Source organism: Myotis daubentonii, chromosome 3, assembly GCF_963259705.1.
Source record: "Myotis daubentonii chromosome 3, mMyoDau2.1, whole genome shotgun sequence".
Classification (NCBI taxonomy): Eukaryota; Metazoa; Chordata; class Mammalia; order Chiroptera; family Vespertilionidae; genus Myotis; species Myotis daubentonii.
This window is the reverse complement of record NC_081842.1, coordinates 192,408,838-192,425,018: the sequence shown is the minus strand read 5'-3', so window position 1 is coordinate 192,425,018 and position 16,181 is coordinate 192,408,838. Positions and strand designations below refer to the sequence as shown.

Below are 16,181 nucleotides of genomic sequence, written 5' to 3'. Positions count from 1 at the left end.
ATACACTAGTATGAGTCTGGAGCACAGTGGTGAGGGCGGGGCTGTATAAATGTTTAAGGTCCTGAAACTGGAAGAACTTAACCTAGGGAATAAGTGAGACATTAGAGAAATGAGGACCAAGGATTCTGTTCTGGAGCACCCTGTAACGTTTAGAATTCAGGAGAGTGTCAAATCCAGAAGCCAGGTAAAGAAAGCATTTTTTTAAAAAAATACATTTTTTTAATGATTTCAGAGAGGAAGGGAGAGGGGGAGAGACAGATAGAAACATCAATGATGAGAGGGAATCATTGATTGGCTGCCTCCTGCACACTCCTTACTGGGGATTGAGCTTGCAACCTGGGCATATGACCTTGACTGGAATCGAACCTGGAACCCTTCAGTCCGCAGACTGACGCTCTATCCACTGAGCCAAACCAGCTAGGGCTAAAAGAAGCATTTTTTTACAAATATATTTTTATTGCCCTAACCGGTTTGGCTTAGTGGATAGAGCATTGGCCTGCGGACTCAAGGGTCCCAGGTTCGATTCTGGTCAAGGGCATGTACCTTGGTTGCAGGCACATCCCTAGTGGGGAGTGTGCAGGAGGCAGCTGATCGGTGTTTCTTTCATCGATGTTTCTAACTCTCTATCCCTCTCCCTTCCTCTCTGTAAAACATCAATAAAATATATTTAAAAAAAAAAAAACACAAATATATTTTTATTGATTTAAGAGAAGAAGGGAGAGGGAGAAAGAGATAGAAACATCAATGATGAGAGGTAGTCATTGACTGGCTGCATCCTGCAAATCCCCTGGGATTGATCCCACAACCCGGGCATGTGCCCTTGACCGGAATTGAACCTGGGACCTTTCAGTTCGCAGGCCAACACTCTATCCACTGAGCCAAACCGGCTATGGCTAAAGGAAGCATTTTAAGGAGAGAATGAGCAACCAAGATAAATGCTGCTGAGAGGTCATTTAAGATGATGACTGAAGTTCTCCCTTCTGCAGCACAGACTAAAATTGGAACAATAACAGAGATTAGCATGGCCCCTGTGCAAGGATGACACACAAATTTGTGAAGCGTTCCATATTTTATTTTTTTTTAAAAAGATGATGACTGAGGCTTGCTATGGATTTGGCATAATGGCAGCCATTAATGATCTTGACAATAGAGACTTCAGTAAAATGGTATAAATAAAAAATGATTAGAGTGAACTGAGAAAAGAATTGGATGTAAGGAAGTAGACAGAGTGCATATAGGCAATCCTTTTAAGAATTCTGCTATAGCAAAATGGGTGATAGTTGGAGGAGTAATTAAGGGATTTTCTGCTCCGTGAATTGGAATATACACGATTACAGTGGGTCATGTGCTGATCCAGCATAGTGAGAAAAAAGGAAAATTTAGTAGAAAGAGAAATTAATTACAGGAGCAGTATCCTTGAGTAGGCAAGAGAATTCGTGCATTTCAGACCTTAGTTAGGAGAGCAAACTAATAAATACTTTTTAAAGTCATTTGAGTCCTGAACTCAACAGTAACCCAGCACATTGGTATTTAATCCCCACAGTAACCCAGCACATTGGTATTTTCATCCTTATCTTAAAGTGGGGTAAATTGAGTATCAAAGAGGTTTAGTGATTTCCTTAAGATGACATAGTGGTAACCCTAGCCAGTTTGGCCCAGTGGATAGAGTGCTGACCTGTGGACTGAAAGGTCCCAGGTTTGGTTCCCTTTAAGGGCACATGCCTGGGATGCGGGCTTGATCCCCAGTAGGGGGCATGCAGGAGGCAACCAATCGGTGATTCTCTCTCATCGATGTTTCATGTTTCTCTCTCTCTTCCTCTCTGAAATCAATAAAAAATACAGATTTTTTAAAAAATGTTGCCACAGAAGTCCAAAATGGCCCCTTCCAACTTCCTCTTTCCGTCTATAAAAGCAAACCCAGCTTCTTTGTTCTTGGGACTTGCCTATGGTTCCACCATAGTTTGCCTGCCCTCAGTTGAAATTCCTCCGCTATTTCAGAAAAAAAAACCCAACACATTTTGCTGGTAAAATAACTGGCTCTTTGTCTTTTTTAAGGTCAACAGATTAAATGAAACAATGGGTGTAAAGTGCCTGGCAGTACATAGTAGGACTTGGTGAATGGCAGTGATTATTATCTGTATTCAGAATAAACTGTTGCAAGCTTGGCTGGGGGAGGGAGAACTATCCCCTCCTCACCCAGTGAAGCTGCTGAAACTCTTCCCCAGATTCAGGAGAGATAGCCGGACTTCTGAATGGAGGAGGATTCTGCAGAAGGATTGCCCCTCTCTCTCACACTCGCACATGTGTGTGCACACACATTTATGTAGCACTCCAGGTGTTGGTATAGAAACTAATTATATTAGGGCAGGAATCACAGTCACACAGAACAATGCTGCAGTGAAGCAGAGGAAAGGAGGCTGCAGCCAAATGAAACCATTAGTCTGGGGCTGGAAAGGGGAGGTGAAGAGGATGGAGTGGTACGGGTGGGGCTGGCAAGGCAAGGCAAGGCAGAACCACAGCAGGAAGCTGACAGATTAAGTCATGTGGCAGTGTGGATTTCTCCTGTGTACTTCCCAATTTTACATCTTTCCATTGCACATCACCCACAGAGGCCACTCTGTGCTAAAAGTGGGTAGAAATGATTGGTTTATTTATTTAATTGACAAACATTTAATCCTACCTACCATATGCCAGGAACTTTCTGGAAGGATAAACAGTTGTTGGATTTAATGGTAGCTGGGAGGGGTGGTGTGGGCAGAGGAACTAAACATGTCCCAAGCTGTGGTGGAATGAAGCCAGCAGGATGTTACCTTCCAGGAACTATATGTGGTTTGTGTTAGGTGAGGTGGCTCAGGAGGCGGCGAAGGAAATAAAGGGAGAGTTGATCAGAAAAGGAAGGAAGGAAGGAAGGGAGGAAGGAAGGAAGGAAGGAAAGAAGGAAAGAAGGAAAGGAAAGTTTATTCTGCGTCCCCGGGAGACCCACGTACCCAAGGACAGGGCACGTGGATTCACACCAACAGGGAAGGGGGTGCTTTTTTTATACTGCGGTTGGGTGAGGGGCGGGGACATGAGCTGAGGTATTCAGTTGAGGAAGTTTCAGCTGCAGGGGGTCAGCCAGGTATTCAGGAATGAGTCAGTATCTGTGTGGGGGTCGTTGTGGATTCAGGGAGAAGCCTGTATCTGTGTCTGGCACTCTGATCTGTTAGAAATGCCAGGGGGAGTCCATTATTTCGTCACGTGTCTGCATGTATTGATCCTGGGCTCTCTCCGACCTAACAGTTTGATAAGAAGGGAGCATAGGATTCCTGGGAGAAAAGTAGGAGATGAAACTGGAGAGGTAGGATGAGGCCAGTTCATAAAGATCTTGCCGAAACCGGTTTGCCTCAGTGGATAGAGCGTCGGCCTGTGGACTGAAAGATCCCAGGTTCGATTCCGGTCAGGGGCATGTACCTGGGTTGCGGGCATATCCCTGGTGGGAGATGTGCAGGAGGCAGCTGATCGATGTTTCTCTCTCATCAATGTTTCTCTCTCATCGATGTTTCTTTTTTTTTTTTTTTTTTTAAATATACACTCCATTGATTTTTTACAGAGAGGAAGGGATAGAGAGTTAGAAACATCGATGAGAAACATCGATTAGCTGCCTCCTGCACATCCCCCACCGGGGATGTGCCCACAACCAAGGTACATGCCCTTGACCGGAATCGAACCTGGGACCCTTCAGTCCGCAGGCCGACGCTCCATCCACTGAGCCAAACCGGTTTCGGCTCATCGATGTTTCTAACTCTCTATCTCTCTCCCTTCCTCTCTGTAAAAAAATCAATAAAATATATTTAAAAAAAAAAAAAGATCTGAGATGGCACATTAAATGTCTAGATAATTTTTTTTTTAAATATATTTTTTATTGATTTTTTACAGAGAGGAAGGGAGAGACATAGAGAGTTAGAAACATCGATGAGAGAGAAACATCGATCAGCTGCCTCCTGCACATCTCCCACTGGGGATGTGCCCGCAACCCAGGTACATGCTCCCGACCGGAATCGAACCTGGGACCCTTTAGTCCACAGGCCGACACTCTATCCACTGAGCCAAACCGGTCCCGGCATGTCTAGATAATTGACTAACCATTTTGGGCGGGGGGAGGGGGCAGGGGATTAAACTATTTCATACTAAACACAAAAGTAAATTTCAGAAAGTTTAAAGGTTTGATTATTAAAATACTAAAAGAAGAAATAGAGACTGTATAATCTTGGGGTGGAGAAGGCCTTTTTAAACTTTTATTTATTGATTTATTTTTTTTTAAATATATTTTATTGATTTTTTACAGAGAGGAAGGGAGAGAAATAGTTAGAAACATCTATCAGCTGCCTCCTGCACACCCCCTACCGGGGATGTGCCTGCAACCGATACATGCCCTTGGCCGGAATTGAACCTAGGACCATTCAGTCCGCAGGCCAATGCTCTATCCACTGAGCCAAACCGGTTAGGGCTGATTTATTTTTTAATACAAGGAAATAGGACTTTATTAGCAGTGTTAGAGGTGTTGCATTACATAGGAACTGATCCTTAGCATGTACAAAACCAATTGAGCTTTGAGGAGATAAATCATAGGAGAAATAAAATCAACATCGAATTTCAAATAAAAGTTGCAAGTTCACCTTACAAAAAGATAAAAAGAAAACCCCTTTTTACATCTTAAGCAGCAGAACATTTCAAATATGAAAGTTTGCCCAATCACCTTCCCATCATGCTTGAGTCCTTGAGTACACTAGAGATTACTTGATGTTTTTTTTTTAAAAGCTTTAAGATTTGTGTAAGAAGCCGCTATAGGGTCAAGCCTAGGACTGACCTGTGGCAGGGCCACAAACAAGTCCCAGCTTGGAGGGCAGAGCCCTCCTAGCATAATTAAGCTTGATCTTATAGTCTTCCCTAGTTCCTTCCTAGGTAGCTAATGGGCTGTGGGAGGTGCAGCAAGTGCTGCCAAAACAAGGTGAAATTCACAAGAACATTGTAAACATGTTGACCACTTCCCTTGTTTTACTTTGTGTGCTCTGACTATAAAATAAAGCTTCAGCTTGCAGGCTGGGTCTCTCTGTGTCAGAGATCCACCTAGCCCCAGCTGTATTCTCTTTGTCTTTTTTAATCCTTTACCGCCCCTTCTCTGGCTCACCAAACCTGGCTGTGCTGAGGGTGACACAATTTGTGTCTATCTTTTGTGGCGCTTTATAATTTTTATAATTTTATAAAATGTTATAATTTTTTATTCTCTTGAATTTTGAATTTTGTGAAGTGTTAGCAAAATAATTGTAAAAGCTAGTGCCTTGCACACATAGAGATCGAGTGAGGCAGGACCCAGCTTCTATCCCACTGTCCTCTTGGAGCTGGGGATGGACTGTGTGACTGCAGCATTCACTTTGGCCCAGCCCTGTGGGGTCTTTATGAATTGGGCTGGCTCTGGTGAGGCGGGAAGTCTGGTCCAGCCTGGAGCCCCTTCTCACAGACATCCTATAGAAGACACTCCCTGGCTGTTCCTCCCACCCAGAGAGGATGGCAATAGCTCTGTTTTTCGGCTGTGGTTACAGATAGAATGGACAAGACAAGACTGACATAGGACTGAGGGCACCTCCCAAGTTGCAGACTCATGATGGTCTACCAGCTTAAGAGCCTTTCCAGGAAAGGTGGTGAGTGTGGGAGTGGGAGTGTGCCATGTGGGAGAGCTCTGGAGTCCTGGAGATGGCCTCTCAGTCCTCGCTCTGCTCCCCCTTTGCTCTTGAGCATAATGAAGGCCAGTGAGGGGGCAGCCTATCTTTGCTGGGGACCTGTGGCCAGTTAATGGTACAGTTGGGACCGAGCCCAGGCCTCCTATTCCAACACACTGCTCTTCCTGTTTCAACAGGGATAGTTGGCCCAGTTCTTCCTGGTGCTGGGAGACCTGGGAGCTGGGGAAACGTGGCTGCCCCAGTCTTCTGGGCAGGTCTCTGACCCCTAGGTCGCACTAGCTGTCGTCACTAAACTGGTCCTTGTGGGCAGACATTTCCTCCCCATTTTCTTCTCATCGCCTTCCACAGGGGTTTGTGATTCTAGGTTTCAGGTGCAGGCTGGGGCTTCCCCCTCAGATGGAAGAGGTAGACCCTGGGGTGTGAGCTCCAGAAGGGCAAGGTCTCACTGTTTTATTCACAGTTCTAGCCCTTGTCCCTAGAATGTGGCCTGGCTACAGGACACTCACTACATTTAAAAAGTATTTTTATTGATTTTTAGAGAGAAAAGAAAGGATGGAGAGAGAGAGAGAGAGAGAGAGAGAGAGAGAGAGAGAGAGAGAGAGAGAGAGAGATATGGATGTTTCCCTCTCACATCTATTGGTTGCCTCCTACATACCCCCCTACTAGGGATTATACCTGAAACCGGGGCTTGTGCCCCAACCAGGAATCACACTAGCAACCCTTCAGTGAAGGGGGCAGTGAACACCCAACCAACTGAGCCACTCCAGCCAGGACAGACACTCACTACACTTTCAAAAAGTGAGTGAAGAAATGAGTAAATGACCGTCGCATTAGGGGCTGGCTCTGAGCAAAATTGTAAAGTGGACCAAGTTTGCTCTGAGGGGACTTCAAGTCCAATGTTGTTGTGTCTGTCCCTCCCAGGGTCACTTTCCTGCCCTGAGGCACCTGGTCACAGAGGCTACATGTGACACCCCCCCCCCCCCCCCCCCGTCTTAAGTTACTACCTCTGACTTAGACAATGACACTCAGAGAAAGAAAAAGGTATCTCAGGAGGGAGGGTCAGATGATGGTGAAGTCCTGTCAACATTTTGGGGTAGCAAAGAAGTCTGATTTCCCCTGAGTTTTAGGAAAGGGTGGCCTTGGTCTGAATACATCAAATACTAAAGGTAAGAGAGTCCAGAGGGTGAGCTGTGAGGGGCCCTCAGGAACCTTGAGCTGTGTGGCCTGTGAGGAGGAGGATGGAGCAGCCAGCAGCAGTGGCTGCTGCTTCCTGCTTGGGGAGCAAAGGCCCCCCTTCTGATGGATGCAGGACTTGTTTCTCTCCCTCCCCGGAGTTGGGCCTGGACTCACCTGGCACAGCTTTGACTTCTTATCAGAAGTGGGGATCCTCGACACGCTGGAGAGGACTGAACCTGGTCACACACACACCCATCCCCCAGGGCTCTGCAGACGGTGCCCGCATCCCAGCCCCTGGACATCAGGCTCTGCAGCTGCACCGAGTGTTTGTTATATTAGAAATCAGCGAGCTGAACAGAAGACGCCTTAGTAAGACAAATTTGGAGTCTTTATTACGCCAGCAGTCTCAGAGGAGTAGCCTCCAGAGTCTGAGACAAAGCAACATGGAGGAAGCTTTCCCTTTATACCCCTCTTCCCCATTTCTTTGTCTCCTAAATATGGGGCTTCCGGACCTTTTGCAGGCTTTACAAAGAGCCCTATGTACTGGGAGATATTTTGCAGGAAGCTTGTAGCCTTGAGCACAGCATAACTCAGTAACCTTGAGCACCACACAATTCAGATAACTAAAAGACACCTGGCATGGGAGTAACCAGGGACGGACCAGACCCTTATGTCAGCAGAGCGGCTTGCAAGGCCAGGTAATTGAGCTTATTTTCCCTATTATTCAGGCAAGCATGTTTACAGAAGCCAAGAACAGTAGAGTTAATTCACAGAACAAAGGGCCATCTATGTTTAGTGGAAAATTTCAAACTGTTTTTACATCATAGAGGTTACGGGAACAAGATGGAGTGCCTATCCTTCATGTTGTTCCATAAACTGCTCATGCTTTTGCTTGTCCAGCCTGAAGCTGAGGCAGGCCTGGTGCATTGCCTGTGGCACAGCCTGCTCACTACTGTTCCCTGCCTGGGTGGTCATGAACACACAGACACGGCACGTGGGAGTCTTGAGGTAGCCATTCTCCAGGCAGGGACCCCAGAGCCATGAGGCCTAGACTAGAAACAGTTAAGTTCTCCCTGCAGAGGTGTTCAGTTCCTGGCCTCTCTGGACCAGCGCCATCCTCCCTGGAGCACCACGGACAAGGCTGCAGACCAGCTGGGGCAGCTCTCGTGGGGCAATAACATGTCCAGCAGCATGACAGTGTATCACTTGGCCCTACTGATTTGAGGGAGAGAGAGAAAGATCAATTCGTTGTTCCCCTTATTTATGCATTCGTTAATTGATTCTTGTATGTGTCCTGTCTGGGGATCGAATCTGCAACCTTGGTGTATCGGGATGAGACTCTAACCAGTTGAGCTACCCAGTCAGGGAGAGAAGGCCTTTCTTAACTTTACAACCAAAGTTAGAAATTATAAAGGAAGATATTGACAGTTTTCACTAACTAAAAGTGAAAGTTGGTCAGCAAAAGTCAGCATAAGCAAGATTAAAAGACAAATGACAAAGTAGGAAAAGACTGCAATATTTAATGGTTGAAGTGTTCAAATCTTACTTTATAAAGAACTGATACAGCCCTAGCTTGTTTGGCTCTGTGGATAGAGCGTCAGCCTGTGGACTGAAGGGTCCCAGGTTCAATTCAGGTAAAGGGCACATGCTTCGGTTGCAGGCTTGATCCCCAGTAGGGGGCGTGCGGGAGGCAGCCAATCAAAGATTCTCTCTCATCATTGATGTTTCTCTCTCTCTCTCCCTTCCTATCTGAAATCAATAAAAATATATTTTAAAAAATAAATGATATAAAATCAATAAGAGAAAGACAAATATTTTGGTAAAAAATAGTTTTTAACAGGGATTTCTCAAGAGAAGAAAAATGGCTATAAAAAGATTCTTGAAACACTAATGATGAATCATTACAAATCACTTTTCCCATTAGATTGATAAAATTAAAATATCAAACCCCAGTGTTCGGGACAGTATGAAAAAAAGGATCTATACACTGTTGATGGGAGTGCAAATGGTATATATTGTTGCATGTGTTTTTTTTCAAACTATTAAGATAAAGTTTAGAAAATCACAGAGGTAGAAGAAATTTGGCTCAGGAAACAAGTTACAGAGGCAAAAGAAGGGCCCTTGAAAAAAAAAAAGAAGAAGAAGAAGGGCCTTGGAGCTTAGGAGAAAGAGAGAAGCAAGGAAAACATACCTGGGGGAAGGGAATAGAAAAAGGAGATGAGGGAAGGGAATGGGGGAAGGAGTGGAGAAAAGCCAGGGTGTGCTCCATAGAGAGAACTGCCTATAGTATATAATCTTTATAGGGTAATTGGGTAATATATATTAAAATTTTAAGTGTGTATTCCTTTTGATTCAGCAATTTAAAGGAATTTAGCCAAAGGAAATAATAAAATTGTGACAAGGATAGTTACTGTATTGTTTATAGGAAAGAAAAATTACCCAAATGCTCATAATAAATTAATTATTGTGCTTCTGTATCATAAAAACTATACAGTCACAAGGATAAAGTAGACATATAAGTGTTAGTGTCCATGATATGTTGTTAAATGGGAAAATTCAAAAAACAAGAAAGATTACAAAAAGCAGGTTTGGTATTAGCTGTGTTCAGCTAATTCAGTTTCAAAGACCAAAGTCCTAGGGCTTCAGAAGGCCAGGGTGCCAGTTCCTGCCCCTGGGTCTAGGTTGTGCAATCTGAGGGAGGAGGATGGCCATGAGCCCACAGTAGGGGTGGGGATTGCTTCTCCAACGTCTGCAATCATTACAGAGCCCAAGAGCCAGATCCCTGCAACTGGAGCCTGGATTTCCTTCTCTGGGCAGAATGTGGGTGAGGGTTAAAGTCCTGTGTAGGTATTGGTGCCCTTCCCATTTCATTAGGGTAAGAAGGTGACGTCTCTGAGTTCTGCTAGTGTTGGGCTTTGGGAATCCGATTTCCTTTTACTAGGAAGTCTAGCAGATAAGCCTTTGCCATAACGCTGCTCTTTCAGTCATACACCAACTATAGACAAGCGACTTGTCTTGATCATGTTCTAGTAGAGAAGAGACATTTGAGCCCATTTCTGAAAGGCAAGAGGATCATTAGATTTCAGAAGAAATTTGGCTCAGGAAACAAGTTACAGAGGTAAAAAAAGGGCCCTTGGAGCTTAGGAGAAAGAGAGAAGCAAGGAAAACATACCTGGGAGAAGGGAATAGGAAAAGGAGATGAGGGAAGGGAGTGGGGGAAGGGGTGGAGAAAAGCCAGGGTGTGCCCCATAGAACTGCCCAGGAATAAAATAGTAGGCTCTTGATAAAGACTGATTAAGCTTCACATAAGCCTGAGCTTCCACGGAGATTCTAGGAAGCAAAATAGTTTCTTCATTATATGAAATATTTAGAAATCTGAACATTAGAAAGACCAAGCTATTATTACTTAAATGGCCAATTAGTAACAAATTAGAGCTCTGGGACTCCCTGGCCAGGCCCTGTCTGGAAATATTCTTGGGACTGAGGTAGTAAATGCAGTTTATAACATTTACTGATCAAAAACATTCTCCAGCCCTAGCCAGTTTTGCTCAGTGGATAGAACTGTCAGCCTGTGGACTGAAGGGTCCCACGTTCGATTCTGGTCAAGGACATGTACCTCAGTTGCAGGCTCGATCCCTGGCCCTGGGTTGGCCTTGGTAGAGGTGCATGAGGGAGGCAAACAATCAATGTGTCCCTCTCACATCGAAGTTTCTATCTCTCCCTCTGCCTTTCACTCTCTCTAAAAATCAATGGAAAAATATCCTTGGCTGAGGATTAACAACAAAAAATACATTTTCCAGCTGGTTGGAGCAACGTCCCTTACAGCAAAGGTTGCAGGCTCAATTTACATTTGGGGCGCATATCTAGGTTTTGGGTTTGATCCTGGTGGGGCACACATGGGAGGCAACTGATTGATGTTTCTCTCTCACATCAATGATTCTCTCCCCTTCCTCTCTCTAAAAATTTTAATAAAAAAATAATGATTTAAAAAAATATTCTCCAGTGAAAATCCTCATGCTGGTTTTTCCCACCTAAGGTACTAATGGGCCAATTCTTAAACACTGAAATAATGCCTGCAGCCCGCTGGAGTGGCTCAGTTGGTTGGAGCGTCATCTCACGCTCTGAAAGGTTGCCAGTTAGATTTCAGGTCAAAGCACATACCTGGATTGTGGATTCGATCCTTGCTTGGGGTGTGTTAAGGAAGGCAACCAATCAATGTCTCTCTCTCTCTCTTTCTCTCCCTCCCTCTCTCTCTAAAAATCAATAAAACATATCTTTCGGTGAGGAATAAAAATATGATCACCAAAAGCGTGGCTAGTCCCCTGAGAGCAATGCCTGACTCATTCATGTATTTATTCCACATTCATTGAGCACCAACTGCTTGCAGGCCAAATGCTGGAGATGTGGAGGTGAAGATGTGGCACTGTCCTCAAGGAATATACAGTCTAACACAATTGTTCTCAGTCTTTTTTCTCTTCAATGCTATGAAGTACTTACTACTGCCATAACTTGATCTATCAAGGGTTCTTCTAGGAGACAGAAAAAGAATCAGTAATTACAGAATGAAGTGCTAAATGCTATTGGTGATAGAAATAAGCGTAAAGTATAGTGGGAATACAGAGGAAGGATTACTGAAAGTCAGATTGGGAATGGGGAGATTGTCAAGAAAGTTATTCCAGAATGGTGGCAGTTGAGCCCAGTTTTGAGAGAGATGCAAGAGTTAGGCAAAAAAGAGTAAGCAAATAGGTTGTGGGAGATCTGTAGTATCATGATACGCCCAGGGATAGTATGCAATGCTATATTGTTAGAGCAACATAAGGTATACGTGAGGAAAGAAAGACAAGGCATCAGTTAATGGAAGGCCTGTGTGTCAAGATTATGCTGAACATTATGCTAAGCTAAATGCTATGGAGGTAGTTATCAGCAAGGGGTTTGGAAATCATGTCACATAAGGAACTGTTGTAGAAATGGAGCTATTTAAACAGTTGAAGAAGAGCCTTGGCCGGGTAGCTCAGTTGGCTAGAGCATTGTCCTATTACACCAAGATTGCAGGTTCGAACCCCAGTCAGGCCACATACAAGAATCAACCAATGAGTGCATAAATAAGTGGAACAACAAATCAGTGTTTCTCTTTCTTTCCCTCCCTTTCTCTCTCTTTAAAATCAATCAATAAAAAAATTTAAAAAATGTTAAACAGTTGAAGAAAAGAGGAGAAAAATCTTCTGGTTTATAACATTGCAGAGTTTTTTATTTTGTGTTACTTCAGAATTAGAAAGGGCCAATTTTTCTCCTGGCTTGGCAAACCAAATATGATGAGCAGGTTAGGGGCAGGTACCAGACCTCTACTGACCTCTTTGATCAGGTGCCTAAACTGCAATCATATGGGATGGCCCTGGCCCCTATCCCACTCTGGTCAGAGTTCTCAAATGAGGGTCCACCTTTCAGCCGTGATGTTCCTCTGGAGAAGGTGAAAGGAGAGAATGTAGAGAAGCCTCTAGTTGCAGAACTGTGGCTTGCAGATGGGCAAGGCAATATGACTAAGGGCACCATTTACAGGCATGTTCCCAGCTTGTGGTTATAGGTGTGGTTGAGGCTAGGAATGAATCAGTGAGGCCTTCTTGCACAGAGGTAAAGCTCTCTTTTTCCATCTGTAAGCTTTCTCAGAGCCTTTTGTCCTTTGTCTCCCATTCTCTCCCATCTGTCAGTGTCAGAAGAACAAGCCAGAGAGTCATTACAATGGGTGTGATTCTTTCTAGTTCCAACATCATCACTCTCCTAATTGCCATGGTTCTGACAAGCAAGGCACTCTTTTCTGGAAGCTTTGGCCAAAATGTCTAGTAATAAAGTATGAATTTTGAGAGAATGAAATGAATCCCCCCCCCCCCAACCTCACCCCTACCAACCAGGACAAATGAAATGGCAAATGGGCCAGAAGGTTAGACAGGCTAGAAGTCCTCAAGTCATTTATTTGACTTTCTCTAACTCAGAGGTTCTTAACCTGGGGCAATTTTGTCCTCCAAGGGGACATTTGGCCCTGTATGTGTGGGGTGCTACTGGCATCTAGAAGGCAGGATATTGCTAAACATCTTATGATCAATATAGCCCCCCTCCACACCACACACACACACACACACACACACACACACACACACACACAGAATTATTAGAGTCAAGATGTTCATAGCAGTGAGGTTGAGAAATAACTGATAAATTCTTATGTTTATAAGGATTTGGTTGTAGGAAGGGATTTGAGCATTAGTCCCTGAGGCATCAGGTGGCTATAAGTAAAAACCAACTCTTTTTTTTTTAATTAAATCTTTATTGTTCAGATTATTACATTTGTTCCTTTTTTTTTTCCCCCATAACTCCCCTCCTCCCAGTTCCCGCCCCACCCTCCGCCCTCACTCCCCACCCACTGTCCTCATCCATAGGTGCACGATTTTTGTCCAGTCTCTTCCCACATCTCCCACACCCCTTTCCCCCGCAAGAATAGTCAGTCCATTCCCTTTCTATGTCCCTGATTCTATTATAATCACCAGTTCATTCTGTTCATCAGATTATTTATTCACTTGATTCTTAGATTCACTTGTTGATAGATGCATATTTGTTGTTCATAATTTGTATCTTTACCTTTTTCTTCCTCTTCCTCTTCTTAAAGGATACCTTTCAGCATTTCATATAATCCTGGTTTGGTGGTGATGAACTCCTTTAGCTTTTCCTTATCTGTGAAGCTCTTTATCTGACCTTCAATTCTGAATGATAGCTTTGCTGGATAAAGTAATCTTGGTTGTAGGTTCTTGGTATTCATCACTTTGAATATTTCTTGCCACTCCCTTCTGGCCTGCAAAGTTTCTGTTGAGAAATCAGCTGACAGTCGTATGGGTATTCCCTTGTAGGTAACTGAGTTTCTTTCTCTTGCTGTTTTTAAGATTCTCTCTTTATCTTTTGCTCTTGGCATTTTAATTATGATGTGTCTTGGTGTGGTCCTCTTTGGATTCCTTTTGTTTGGGGTTCTCCGCGCTTCTTGGACCTGTAAGTCCATTTCTTTCACCAGGTGGGGGAAGTTTTCTGTCATTATTTCTTCAAATAGGTTTTCAATATCTTGCTCTCTCTCATCTTCTGGCACCCCTATAATTCTGATGTTGGTACGCTTGAAGCTGTCCCAGAGGCTCCTTACACTATCCTCGCATTTTTGGATTCTTTTTTCATTTTGCTTTTCCGGTTGGATGTTTTTTGCTTCCTCGCATTTCAAATCATTGACTTGATTCTTGCGCTCCTCTGGTCTGCTGTCGGGCGTCTGTATAATATTCGTTATTTCAGTCTGTGTGTGCTTAATTTCTAGTTGGTTCCCCAATATAAGATCGAGGGTCTTATTAGTTTTCGTGTAGATCTCATTAAGTTTATCGGCAGCTTCTAAACAGTTCTTGAGAGACCTTAAAAGTGTGGTTCTGAACTCTATTTCTTCCATTGACAATTTTGTCCTGTTTCTTTGTCTCCGCATTTTGTTATGCTTCCTTGGTGCACCCCCTAGTGGTCTTTGTTCGCAGTCTTATAGATAAATCTTGATTGTTGTAGCTAATTCCAGGGACGGTTTGACCTCCAGGCCAAGTGGCTATGAGATTCAGCTGTGTCAGCAGTGAGAGAACTTCTGTCCTCTAGGGAGGTGTTAATCTAGCCTTTGCCTGAGGCTATCCGGCAAATGGTTCTGCGCTGGGCTTGGGCGGGGCGGGTCGCACAGGATCAACAGGGTGGGCCGGAGAGAGCAGTTATGGCGGCTCTCAGTCCTGTCCCAAGGGGCTCTGCCTCTCTGAGTCCCAGCACCCGCTGCAAAGCTCGGAGAGAAAGCTGCACTCGCTCTGACCAAAGCCAGACAGTCCCGCTTCTCCCGTTTGAGTCTGGGTCCCTAAAGACTCACCCGGATCTGGTGCTCAGAGTCTGCGACTCCCTCCCGATTGAAAACAACAACCGCGCCCTCCGCCGCCAGCCCGCTCCGCGCACTCCGCACCTCAGAATTTGACTTCAGCACTGCGCCTCCTCTGAGTGTCCGTATGCGTTTCTCTTTCCTCCTAGTTGTAGGACTTCCACTCAGCCAGCGTTCCTGTGGTTCTGGGTGATGTCCCTTCCGTTTTTTGGTTTCACTTTTGAAGTAGTTGTTCAAAGCAGCAAACTCCGGCGTTAACCTATGCCGCCATCTTGGTTCTCCCAAAAACCAACTTTAATTCTACAAACATAGACTACAAGTCCCCTGAGAGTCTGGCTTATACCTATGCTATGATTGATCCAGTTTGGGCATTTTCCCTTTACTGCTCTGGTCTGGATTGTATATGTGCATTCATTCCAGCTCTCCTAAAATTGGAGGGGAAGGAAGATGAAGTAAAAGAAGAGAAATCAACACTTTTATTATATTTCTAGTTAGGTATGGGAGCATGTAAACTTGAGCCTAAAATCAAGACTTCAGTGTCCTAAATGCATGCCTCATTTAATTATGAACAGCAGCTCAGTATAAAACAGGACAGCTGGGCTGGGTATGGCTCAGCGATTGAACATCCACCCAGGAACCAAGAGGTCACCGGTTCGATTCCCATTTGGGGCATATGCCTGGGTTGTGGGCTCGATCTCCAGTGTGGGGCGTGCAGAAGGCGGCTGATCGATGATTCTCTCTCATCATTGATGTTTTTATCTCTTTCTCCTTCACCCTTCCTCTCTGAAATAATTTTTAAAAATTAAAAATCTATACTAATAAAAGGGTAATATGCTAATTAGACAGGACATCTTCCAGATGTCCTTCCAGACAAAGCCATGGTGGTGGGGCCGAGGCTGACGTGGTTAGGGGCGATCAGGTGATCAGGCTGGCAGGGGAGGGCATTTAGGGGTGATCAGGCCAGCAGGGGAGGGCAGTTAGGGGCAATCAGGCAAGCAGGCAAATGGTTAGGAGCCAGCAATCCCAAATTGCGAGAGGGATGTCCAAGGAGTCCTGGATTGGAGAGGGTGTAGGCTGGGCTGAGGGACCCTTCTCCTCTCCCCGCCACCCCTGTGCACAAATTTTGTGCACCAGTCCTCTAGTAAATAAATAAAACAGAACAATGACAGAAGATAACAGATACCAAATCATGCTTGAATTTAAGGTAGAAATTTGATTAAAAATGTAGAAATTGAGATGTTAGATTTGTAAAAATACAAACCATAAATATGAATAGAAATAAGTTCAAGTAATGATTAAAAAGCTATGTTAAATACATTTCTTTTTTTTTTCTTTTTATGATTTGAGGGAGAGGGAGAGAAAGAGAG

At 44.3% G+C, this 16,181-nt stretch overlaps 1 long non-coding RNA gene and 1 pseudogene across 1 annotated transcript in view; one reads left to right on the top strand and one right to left on the bottom strand.

Annotated features, from left to right (window-relative positions):
- The window catches only part of LOC132231247 (uncharacterized), a 150,296-nt gene that overhangs the window by 129,020 nt on the left and 5,095 nt on the right, over positions 1 to 16,181 (bottom strand). The window lies entirely within an intron of this gene.
- Positions 973 to 1,073, top strand: LOC132232072 (U6 spliceosomal RNA; annotated as a pseudogene).